The 11,335-nt window shown below is 41.7% G+C and overlaps 1 protein-coding gene across 6 annotated transcripts in view; it reads right to left on the minus strand.

Annotated features, from left to right (window-relative positions):
- PIGZ (phosphatidylinositol glycan anchor biosynthesis class Z (Gwada blood group)) overlaps positions 1 to 5,567 on the minus strand; it is a 28,982-nt gene extending 23,415 nt beyond the window's left edge. For 4 of the 6 annotated variants that reach the window (XM_089675607.1, XM_089675606.1, XM_089675604.1 and 1 more), the window contains exon 1: positions 4,981 to 5,541. The gene's annotated coding sequence lies outside the window, so the exon portion shown is untranslated. Of the gene's footprint in view, positions 1 to 4,980 lie in introns of all 6 variants that reach the window. The other 2 variants (XR_016312479.1, XR_016312482.1) reach the window with 2 other exon arrangements.
- Between the last annotated feature and the right edge of the window lie 5,768 nt (positions 5,568 to 11,335).

Consider the following 11,335-nt stretch of genomic DNA (forward strand, 5'->3'; position numbering starts at 1 on the left):
AACGTTTTGAGATGGGAATGAGGGACACCTATTTGCAAATGTATGTAGCGATAAGACACACACCCTGTCACGCCCCCTTAAAGAACAATTAGACAAAAAAAGATTAGTGAAACCTACAAGTACTTTTTTTTTTTACCGCTACTATTCCTTTACACTTGCTTAAAACATTTACAAATGCAACAATTTAGAATTCGGATGAAAGGTTTAGCACTTTGAAACACTTTTTGAAAGAAAAATAGTGCATTGTATATACAACTTTATAGATCAGGGATAGTTGGGAGGTATGGTTTAATATCTCTTTAACCGCTTCCAGACCGCCCTATAGCAGAAATACTGCTACAGGGCGACATGGGTGCGCAAAATCACGTGTATATATATATATATACATATATGTGATTTTGCATTTCCAGGTGGGGGCGCGCATGAACCGCGACAGAGAAGCTGGTCAGAGTTGATGGGAAAATGGAGCCAATCTGGGCAATCTTAGAAAAAAATATGTTAGAATCTGCAAAAGCCTTGAGACTGGGGTGGAGGTTCACCTTCCAGCAGGACAACGACCCTAAACAAAGGGGCCGGTGCTAAACTATTTTGCGCCCTAGGCAAGACCAGCTACTTGCATCCCCACCCAAACATTACCTGTAGTTCTACTTCACCCCTCCTAGCACACATACTCTTTCTCCTCAAATTTTCCACCCTAGCATAAATCCTCTGCCCCAAGTCTCCACTCCTAGCATAAATCCTAGCATAAATCCCCCCAATCCTGCGTCCTAGCACAAATTCCCTAAATCCCTCTTCCTACCACACCCCCCTTCAAATTACCCTTCTCTGCAGTAATCTTTCCTCCCTACCTAAGTCCCCCCTCCTAGAACAAATCCCTCCCCTCTTAGCATAAACTCTCTCATCCCCCCCTCCTAATACAAATTCCCTTCCCAATCCCCCTCTCCTAGCACAAATTCCCTCACCTTAATACCCTCTCCTAGCACAAATGTTCATCCAACCCCTCCTCCTAGTACATATCCCCCCCTCCTAACACAAATCACCCATTCTAACACAAACCCCCCCCCAATCCCTTCTCCTAACACAAATTCCCCTCTCCTAGCACAAATCCCCCCCATCCCATCTCCTAGCACAAATCCCCCCCATCCCCTCTCCTAGCACAAATCCCCCCGCAATCCCCCCTCCTAGTACAAATCTGCCCCAGTCCCCTCTCCTAGCACAACCCCCCACTCCCCTCTCCTAGCACCAATCCTCTTACGTCAGTCATTCCACCTAGGTCAAATTCCCCAAATCCTTCTAGATTAAACCCCTCCAAATTACCCTTCCCACCATAAAATCCTCCACCCTCACCAAAATCCCACCCCCTTTTTTTTACTTTTTTTTAGCACAAATCCCCCCAACCCCCCTAAAAACCTCCCTCTACTCCTAGCACATATTACCCCTCCCCCCCAATCATCCCCATTACTCTTCCCAGCATAAATCGCCCCCATCCCACCTCCTGCACAAACCTCTTGTCTCAGACAAATGATTCACCCCACTTTTCCCTTTCAATGTGTACAGTTTCTCCAGCCTGTAAGCTCCCCTCCCCCAAATTTACAGGCAGTAAACCAGGTAGAGGTGCAGGTTGTGCTGTGCTCTCACTCTATACAGCAAATGACACAGGTTTGTTCTTGGATTGGGCTGTCCACAGTTTGATTATCCCGCAGTGCCCCCTATCTCTTCTGCTCATCTCTTAGCAGCTTGGAGCCAGGCAATGAATCAAACACTGAACATGCTGAAGTAGAAGCCATCCTGTGTCATCTGCTTTATGGAAGATCACTCCACTGACAGGAGAGGAAAGCACAGCCCACACCTCACAACTCTCTCCTGTCATTTCTCCTTTGCAGATTTCATTGCTCCAGGCTGCTCTCCCCTTGTCCCAGCCTTGAGTGCAGGGATGGGGGAAGGCACTCAGTGGCCAAGCACAGTGTCCGTAGAAAGACCGGCCTGGGGTGGCAAAACTGAAATCTGGGGGGGGGGGTGTAGCCCTCCCCACCACCCCCTAGATCTGGCCATAGCAGAGAGTAGGGAAACCAGTGGCTGTGGCTGCACTTCAGGCAGCAGTGCACCCTAGGCAGCTGCCTAGTTCGGCCAGTGGAAGCACCAGCCCTGCCTAAACATACAGCCAGAGCTACAATGGACTGGTTTAGATCAAAGCATATTCATGTGTTAGAATGGCCCACTCAAAGTCCAGACCTACAGTGCCTTGAAAAGTATTCATAGCCCTTGAAAGTTTCCATATTTTGTCATGTTACAACCAAAAACATAAATGTATTTTATTGGGATTTTATGTGGTAGACCAACATAATTGTGTAGTGGAAGGAAAATGATAAATGGTTTTCACAATTTTTTAGAAATAAATATGTGAAAAGTGTGGGGTGCATTTGTATTCAGCCCCCCCCCCCCCCCCCCGAATCAATACTTTTATGGAACCACCTTTCACTGCAATTCCAGCTGCAAGTCTTTTTGGGGATGTCTCTACCAGCTTTGCACATCTAGAGAGTGAAATTTTTGCCCATTCTTCTTTGCAAAATAGCTCAAGCTCTGTCAGATTGGATGGAGAGGGTCTGTGAACAGCAACTTTCAAGTCTTGCCACAGATTCTTTGACTGGGCCATTCTAACACAGGAATATGCTTTGATCTAAACCATTCCATTGTAGCTCTGGTTGTATGTTTAGGGTCGTTGTCCTGCTGGAAGGTGAACCTCCACCCCAGTCTCAAGTCTTTTGCAGACTCTAACAGGTTTTCTTCTAAGATTGTCCTGTATTTGGCTCCATCCATCTTCCCATCAACTCTGACCAGCTTCCCTATCCCTGCTGAAGAAAAACATCTGCCACCACCAAGCTTCCCGGTGGAAATGGTGTGTTCAGGGTGATGTGCTGTGTTAGTTTTCCACTACACATAGTATTTTGGTTTTAGGCCAAAAAGTGTGTATGTGTATATGTATGCATATGTATATATACTGTATATGTATATATATACATATATATATATATATATATATATATATAATATTTACAGTCGAAATCAAATTGTTAATATTGAGAAAGAAAATATAGGAGGTAATACAAACCCCAAAAGACTGAACTGAATAGTTGTACAGAAACATTATCACATTATTTTATTGAAGGGCAAGACAGAAAGATATAGACCATTTTTAGTTGATAGGTGATTTAACAGTACTGATTGGCATAGTCAAGGCTTTGGACATCTTTTATGTCCTTTTCCATCTTTATAAAGTTCCATTACCTTGTTATGCAGGACTTTTGACAGTTTTTTTCTGATCCCCATGGCTCAGTATCTAGCCTAGGCAGTGCTTCCATGTAAGAGCTAACAAACTCATTCACTATTTATACACTGATACAAATTGCAATTTAAAAAGCCACAGATGGGGGACATTAACATCTAACTGGTATTTTAACCTGTGTGTGTCACCTTGTGTGTCTGTACCAAGGCCAAACATTCCAGAACATATAAACTTTTGATCATGGCCATTTGGGTGATTTCTGTTATCAATATAATTTAAAAAGGAGCCAAAGAACTATTTGATAATAATTGGCTTCATATAATCATTATCCTTCAATAAAAGAGCATTTTTTTGGCATGATCAGTCATATTTTCAATATCAATACCAGAATTTCACAATTTCTGCCAGGGTATGCAAACTTTTGAGCACAACTGTGTATATATATATTACTGTATATACACTGTGTTATCTCTCTCTATCTCTCTCTATATATATATATTTCCGATACACACTAATATTGTGGTAGAAAGCACACTGGAAAAATTATAAAATGATGCAGAATATTAAAGTATTAATTGTCACATATTTTACAATGAATGCATCCGTTACACTAAATTTTAGAGATGCAATTTGTAAGATATGAACACAAAACAAGCAATTATGAATCATTACCATTAGTCTGATTGTATGTTTACTGTATATATATTTGTTTGTATCTGACTCAAGGTGATTCTATGGACCAGTTCTCTGGTCTCAATGTCTGATGCACTTGAGAGCCTTTTTTTTCAGTAGAATTTTTACAGAGTAGATCCCAAGATCTTTCCTCAACCCACCCCAGTTGTACGGGATTGGGACAGCATACACACATACAAAGGCTAATTTATACAGGCGCCAATAAATCTACCAGCATGTCTTTGGAGTGTGGGAGGAAACCTACGCAAGCACAGGGAGGGGAATTTACCAAGACTGGAGCAGCTGTGCATGGCAACCAGTCAGCCTCTAGCTTTCATTTTCAAAGCATGACATTTAAATATGATTGGTTGCTATGCACAGCTGCTCCATATTCTGTCTGCCCCAGTTTTAGTAACCACGCAACCGGAATAGAGAACATGCAAACTCCATGCAGATAGTGTCCTGCTTTAGACCGCCCCAATCTGATTACACCAAATGATTACAAGATCATTCTGACTGGTTATAGTTTTAGCAATGCTGCGCTTTGTACACAGAGAGGACACTGTAGATTTGCTACTTGTGTGTCCTATTTCCATCATACTGATCCAAAAAAAAGAACAACAGCATTTTTCATTATCATCTGATAATTTTCTCTTTTAATAATAAAGGGGTTTCCCTTTCAGTGAACAATGAAAACAGTCCATGTATTACAGAGCCAACACACAGGATGACAGTAATCAATCCGATTACATCCTGGAGCCTTTGTATGTTCTTTTCAGCCACTAGAGGTCGCTGTACAACCCATTGTCAGCATGATGACAGTTTTAACCTCATCTGTTCTGCAGGTTTGTTGAAACAATTGCATTTTCATTCATCGATGCTAAATGATTGACTGCAAACACTCATTACCTGCCAGTAACCATAATGTGCAGCATCTACAGTGTGTGCATACATAACCAACAAATAGTGCATGATGATGATCAGCTTCTACTGCAAACATATTAAATGTGTAGGTTAGTACCTACCTTCTTAATATGTAAATACTCAGACTATGCTGGCACAGTATGCCAGTGGGCAGTGCTGTCAGTTCGATGTCTGCTTCCATAGACAGGTTTGCAGTGTTGTGTTCATTGCAAATCACTGGTCCTTAGAATACTCCAGTATGTAAAAAAAGGAAAGCCAAGGTTGGGGGATGTCATACACATGCAAGCAGAATATTTATGCAATGGAGCAAATTCGTGTTGTGTGCCACTGATGACCAACCAACCTAGATCCCCAGACAATCAGCTTCCACACAGGCTGAAATCTTCTTAACACCATCACTGTCTACATCAGCAGCAGCAGAGACAATCCAACAAAGAGCTCAGCACAGACATCGTCCATTAACCACTTCTGTGCTGACACCTTGGACATTCCAGCACTGAGTGTGCCATGTATGGCCACGAGCCATGTCATGCTGGCAGTCAGTCTCCCTATTGGCCATCCTGTGTGAAAAGCATTGCTAGCAGTGACAGTGTCCTCCGAAATATGGAAGGAGTTAGCTTGAACAAAGAGAGAGAGAGATGCTACTCAGCTTCAGTATTAATAAAAAAACAGGATGAGCAATGCTGAGACTTTTCCTGTTACCAACATTTTGGCAAAAATTCATTCAGTCTTAGCAAGATGCTGCTTTTTTGGCAAGATTTATTAGAGTCTATAGGGAGAAGATTCTTGGAGATTTTTTTGTATGTGTGTGTGTGTGCAATGAGGTTTTAATGGCTCCCAAGGGTTACAAAATCTCTTATCAAATATCCTAAACCTATTCTTGTGCCAAGATTTATTGGAGTCTATAGGGATTCAATTTTTCGTGATTTGTTTTTTTTTTTTAGTGTGCAATGAGTTTTTAATGGCTCCTGAGGGTTACACAATCTCTTATCAAATATCCTAAATCAATTTTTGTGGCAAGATTTATTGGAGTCTATAAGGAAAAGATTTTTGGTGGATTTGTTTTTTTAAGGATGTGGTGGGCTTTTAATGGCTCCTGGGGGTTACAAAAGGACTTGTTAACTATCCTGAACCTGTTCTTGTGCCAAGATGTATTGGAGTCTACAGGGCTGTGATTTTTGCTGATCTTTTCTAAGGATGTGATGAGCTTTTAATTTGTCCTGAGGGTTAAGAAAACTCTTGTCATGAATCTGTTCTTGTGCCAAGATTTTTTGGAGTCTATAGGGTTGTGATTTTTGCTGATTTCTTTTTTTATTTAAGGGTGTGATGAGATTTTAATTTCTCCTGAGGATTAAGAGAACTCTTGTCATGAACCTGTTCTTGTGCCAAGATGTATTGGAGTCTACAGGGCTGTGATTTTTGCAGATTTTTTTTAAGAGTGTGATGAGCTTTTGATTTCTCCTGAGGGTTAAGAAAACTCTTGTCATGAACATATTTTTGTGCCATGATTTTTTGGAGTCTATAGGGTTGTGATTTTTGCAGATTTTTTTTCTTTAAGGGTGTGATAAGATTTTAATTTCTCCTCAGGATTAAGAGAACTCTTGTCATGAACATATTTTTGTGCCATGATTTATTGGAGTCTATAGGGTTGTGATTTTTGCTGATTTTATTTTTCTTTAAGGGTGTGATGAGATTTTAATTTCTCCTGAGGGTTAAGAGAACTTATGTCATGAACCTATTTTTGTGCCGTAATTTATTTGAGTCTGTTGGGATTTGATTTTGGTGAGTTTTGTTTTAAGGGTGCGATGAATTTTTAAAGCTCTTTTCAACTATTCTGAGCCTATTCTTGTGGCAAGATTTATTTGAGTCTATAGGAATTCAAATTTTAATCATTTTTTTTTTTATAAGGGTGCGATGGGCTTTTAATGGCTCCTTAAGGGCTTAGAAAGCCCCTTTCAACTATCCTGAACCTATTATTGTGCCAAGATTTATTTGAGTGTATAGGAATTAATTTTTTTTTTTATAAGGGTGCGATGGGCTTTTAATGTCTCAGGAGGGTTATGAAAGCTTTTTTTCAACTGTCCTGAACCTATTCTTGTGCCAAGATTTATTAGAGTCTATAGGGATTTGACTTTTGATGATTTTTTTTTTCTAAGGGTGCGATGGGCTTTTAATGTCTCCTGAGGATTATGAAAGCTTTTTTTGAACTGTCCTGAACCTATTCTTGTGCCAAGATTTATTGGAGTCTATAGGGAGAAGATTCTTGGAGATTTTTTTGTGTGTGTGTGTGTGTGCAATGAGGTTTTAATGGCTCCCAAGGGTTACAAAATATCTTATCAAATATCCTAAACCTATTCTTGTGCCAAGATTTATTGGAGTCTATAGGGATTCAATTTTTCGTGATTTGTTTGTTTTTTTTTTAGTGTGCAATGAGTTTTTAATGGCTCCTGAGGGTTACACAATCTCTTATCAAATATCCTAAACCAATTTTTGTGGCAAGATTTATTGGAGTCTATAAGGAAAAGATTTTTGGTGGATTTGTTTTTTTAAGGATGTGGTGGGTTTTTAATGGCTCCTGGGGGCTACAAAAGGACTTGTTAACTATCCTGAACCTGTTCTTGTGCCACTATGTATTGGAGTCTATAGGGCTGTGATTTTTGCTGATCTTTTTTAAGGATGTGATGAGCTTTTAATTTCTCCTGAGGGTTAAAAAAACTCTTGTCATGAATCTGTTCTTGTGCCAAGATTTTTTGGAGTCTATAGGGTTGTGATTTTTGCTGATTTCTTTTTTCTTTAAGGGTGTGATGAGATTTTAATTTCTCCTGAGGATTAAGAGAACTCTTGTCATGAATCTGTTCTTGTGCCAAAATGTATTGGAGTCTATAGGGTTGTGATTTTTGCAGATTTTTTTAAGGGTTTGATGAGCTTTTGATTTCTCCTGAGTTTTAAGAAAACTCTTGTCATGAACATATTTTTGTGCCATGATTTATTGGAGTCTATAGGGTTGTGATTTTTGCTGATTTTATTTTTCTTTAAGGGTGTGATGAGATTTTAATTTCTCCTGAGGGTTAAGAGAACTCATGTCATGAACCTATTTTTGTACCGTAATTTATTTGAGTCTGTTGGGATTTGATTTTGGTGAGTTTTTTTTTTAAGGGTGCGATGAGTTTTTAAAGCTCTTTTCAACTATTCTGAGCCTATTCTTGTGGCAAGATTTATTTGAGTCTATAGGAATTCAAATTTTAATATTTTTTTTTTTTTTATAAGGGTGCAATGGCTCCTTAAGGGCTTGGAAAGCTCCTTTCAACTATCCTGAACCTATTATTGTGCCAAGATTTATTTGAGTGTATAGGAATTCATTTTTTTTTTATAAGGGTGCGATGGGCTTTTAATGTCTCCTGAGGGTTTTGAAAGCTTTTTTTCAACTGTCCTGAACCTATTCTTGTGCCAAGATTTATTAAAGTCTATAGGGATTTGAGTTTTGATTATTTTTTTTTTCTAAGGGTGCGATGGGCTTTTAATGTCTCCTGAGGATTATGAAAGCTTTTTTTCAACTGTCCTGAACCTATTCTTATGCCAAGATTTATTAGAGTCTATAGGGAGAAGATTCTTGGAGATTTTTTTTGTGTGTGTGTGTGCAATGAGGTTTTAATGGCTCCCAAGGGTTACAAAATCTCTTATCAAATATCCTAAACCTATTCTTGTGCCAAGATTTATTGGAGTCTATAGGGATTCAATTTTTCGTGATTTGTTTTTTTTTTTTAGTGTGCAATGAGTTTTTAATGGCTCCTGAGGGTTACACAATCTCTTATCAAATATCCTAAACCAATTTTTGTGGCAAGATTTATTGGAGTCTATAAGGAAAAGATTTTTGGTGATTTGTTTTTTTAAGGATGTGGTGGGCTTTTAACGGCTCCTGGGGGTTACAAAAGGACTTGTTAACTATCCTGAACCTGTTCTTGTGCCAAGATGTATTGGAGTCTACAGGGCTGTGATTTTTGCTGATTTTTTTTAAGGATGTGATGAGCTTTTAATTTCTCCTGAGGGTTAAGAAAACTCTTGTCATGAACATATTTTTGTGCCATGATTTATTGGAGTCTATAGGGTTGTGATTTTTGCTGATTTTTTTTAAGGGTGTGATGAGCTTTTGATTTCTCCTGAGGGTTAAGAAAACTCTTGTCATGAACATATTTTGTGCTATGATTTATTGGAGTCTAGGGTTGTGATTTTTGCTGATTTTTTTTTTCTTTAAGGGTGTGATGAGATTTTAATTTCTCCTGAGGGTTAAGAGAACACATGTCATGAACCTATTTTTGTGCCGTAATTTATTTTAGTCTATTGGGATTTGATTTTGGTGAGTTTTTTTTTTAAGGGTGCAATGATTTTTTAAAGCTCTTTAAACTATTCTGAGCCTATTCTTATGGCAAGATTTATTTAAGTCTATAGGAATTCAATTTTTAATCTTTTTTTTTTTATAAGGGTGCGATGGGCTTTTAATGGCTCCTTAAGGGCATGGAAAGCTCTTTTCAACTATCCTGAACCTATTATTGTGCCAAGATTTATTTGAGTGTATAGGAATTCATTTTTTTTTTTTATAAGGGTGCGATGGGCTTTTAATGTCTCCTGAGGATTATGAAAGCTTTTTTTCAACTGTCTTGAACCTATTCATGTGCCAAGATTTATTAGAGTCTATAGCAGCGGTTCTCAACCTGGGGGTCGCGACCCCTTTGGGGGTCGAACGACGCTTCCACAGGGGTCGCCTAAGACCATCGGAAAACACATATTTCCGATGGTCTTAGGAACCGAGACACCGCTCCTCGCCGCCGCCACCGCCGTCTCCAGGTGTGGGCGGGATGACATGCCGCCCCTGTCATCAGGACACACCTCGAGATCAATCCTCGCCTGTGATTGGCCGCCGGCACTGTAGCTCAGGAGAGGCACACAGGCGGCCAATCACCGGCAAGGAGGTGGAGCTTGGAGAGGAGGAGCCGAGCGGCACCGCGAAGATCGAGCGAGTGAAGAGGAGGAGAGCGGCCGGAGAAGGAAGACATCTGACAGGTAAGTGTCGGTACCATGGGAGAGGGAGGGAGCGAGCGAGCCCAGGCTGGAGCAGGGGTCTGCAAGGTAAGTATCATTGGTGTCAGTGGGAATAGTGCCCCATCATTGGTGTCACTAATACCAATGATGGGGCACTATTCCTCCCACTGATCCCAACGATGGGACACTATTCCTCCCACTGACACCAACGATGGGGCACTATTCCTCCCACTGACACCAACGATGGGGCACTATTCCTCCCCCAAATGACACCAACGATGGGGCACTATTCCTCCCCCACTGACACCAAGGATGGGGCACGATTCCTCCCCCCACTGACACCAAGGATGGGGCACGATTCCTCCCCCTACTGACACCAAGGATGGGGCACTATTCCTCCCCCCACTGACACCAAGGATGGGGCACTATTCCTCCCCCCACTGACACCAAGGATGGGGCACTATTCCTCCCCCCACTGACACCAAGGATGGGGCACTATTCCTCCCCCCACTGACACCAAGGATGGGGCACTATTCCTCCCCCCACTGACACCAAGGATGGGGCACTATTCCTCCCCCCACTGACACCTATGATGGGGCACTATTCCCCCCACTGACACCTATGATGGGGCACTATTCCCCCCACTGACACCAATGATGGGGCACTATTCCCCCCACTGACACCTATGATGGGGCACTATTCCTCCCCCCACTGACACCAATGATGGGGCACTATTCCTCCTCCCACTGACAGCAATGATGGGGCACTATTCCTCCCACTGATACCAATGATGGGGCACTATTCCTCCCACTGATACCAATGATGAGGCACTATTCCTCCCACTGACACCGATGATGGGGCACTATTCCTCCCACTGACACCGATGATGGGGCACTATTCCTCCCACTGATACCGATGATGGGGCACTATTCCTCCCACTGATACCGATGATGGGGCACTATTCCTCCCACTGACACCGATGATGGGGCACTATTCCTCCCACTGACACCGATGATGGGGCACTATTCCCCCCACTGACACCGATGATGGGGCACTATTCCTCCCACTGATACCAATGATGGGGCACTATTCCTCCTCCCACTGACAGCAATGATGGGGCACTATTCCTCCCACTGATACCAATGATGGGGCACTATTCCTCCCACTGACACCAATGATGGGGCACTATTCCTCCCACTGATACCAATGATGGGACACTATTCCTCCCACTGATACCAATGATGGGGCACTATTCCCCCCCACTGACACCAATGATGGGGCACTATTCCTCCCACTGATACCAATGATGAGGCACTATTCCTCCCACTGATACCAATGATGGGGCACTATTCCTCCCACTGACACCAATGATGGGGCACTATTCCTCCCACTGACACCAATGACGGGGCACTATTCCTC

Source organism: Staurois parvus, unplaced genomic scaffold, assembly GCF_062004578.1.
Source record: "Staurois parvus isolate SC_StPar_1 unplaced genomic scaffold, SC_StPar_1.0 ptg000155l, whole genome shotgun sequence".
Lineage (NCBI taxonomy): Eukaryota > Metazoa > Chordata > Amphibia > Anura > Ranidae > Staurois > Staurois parvus.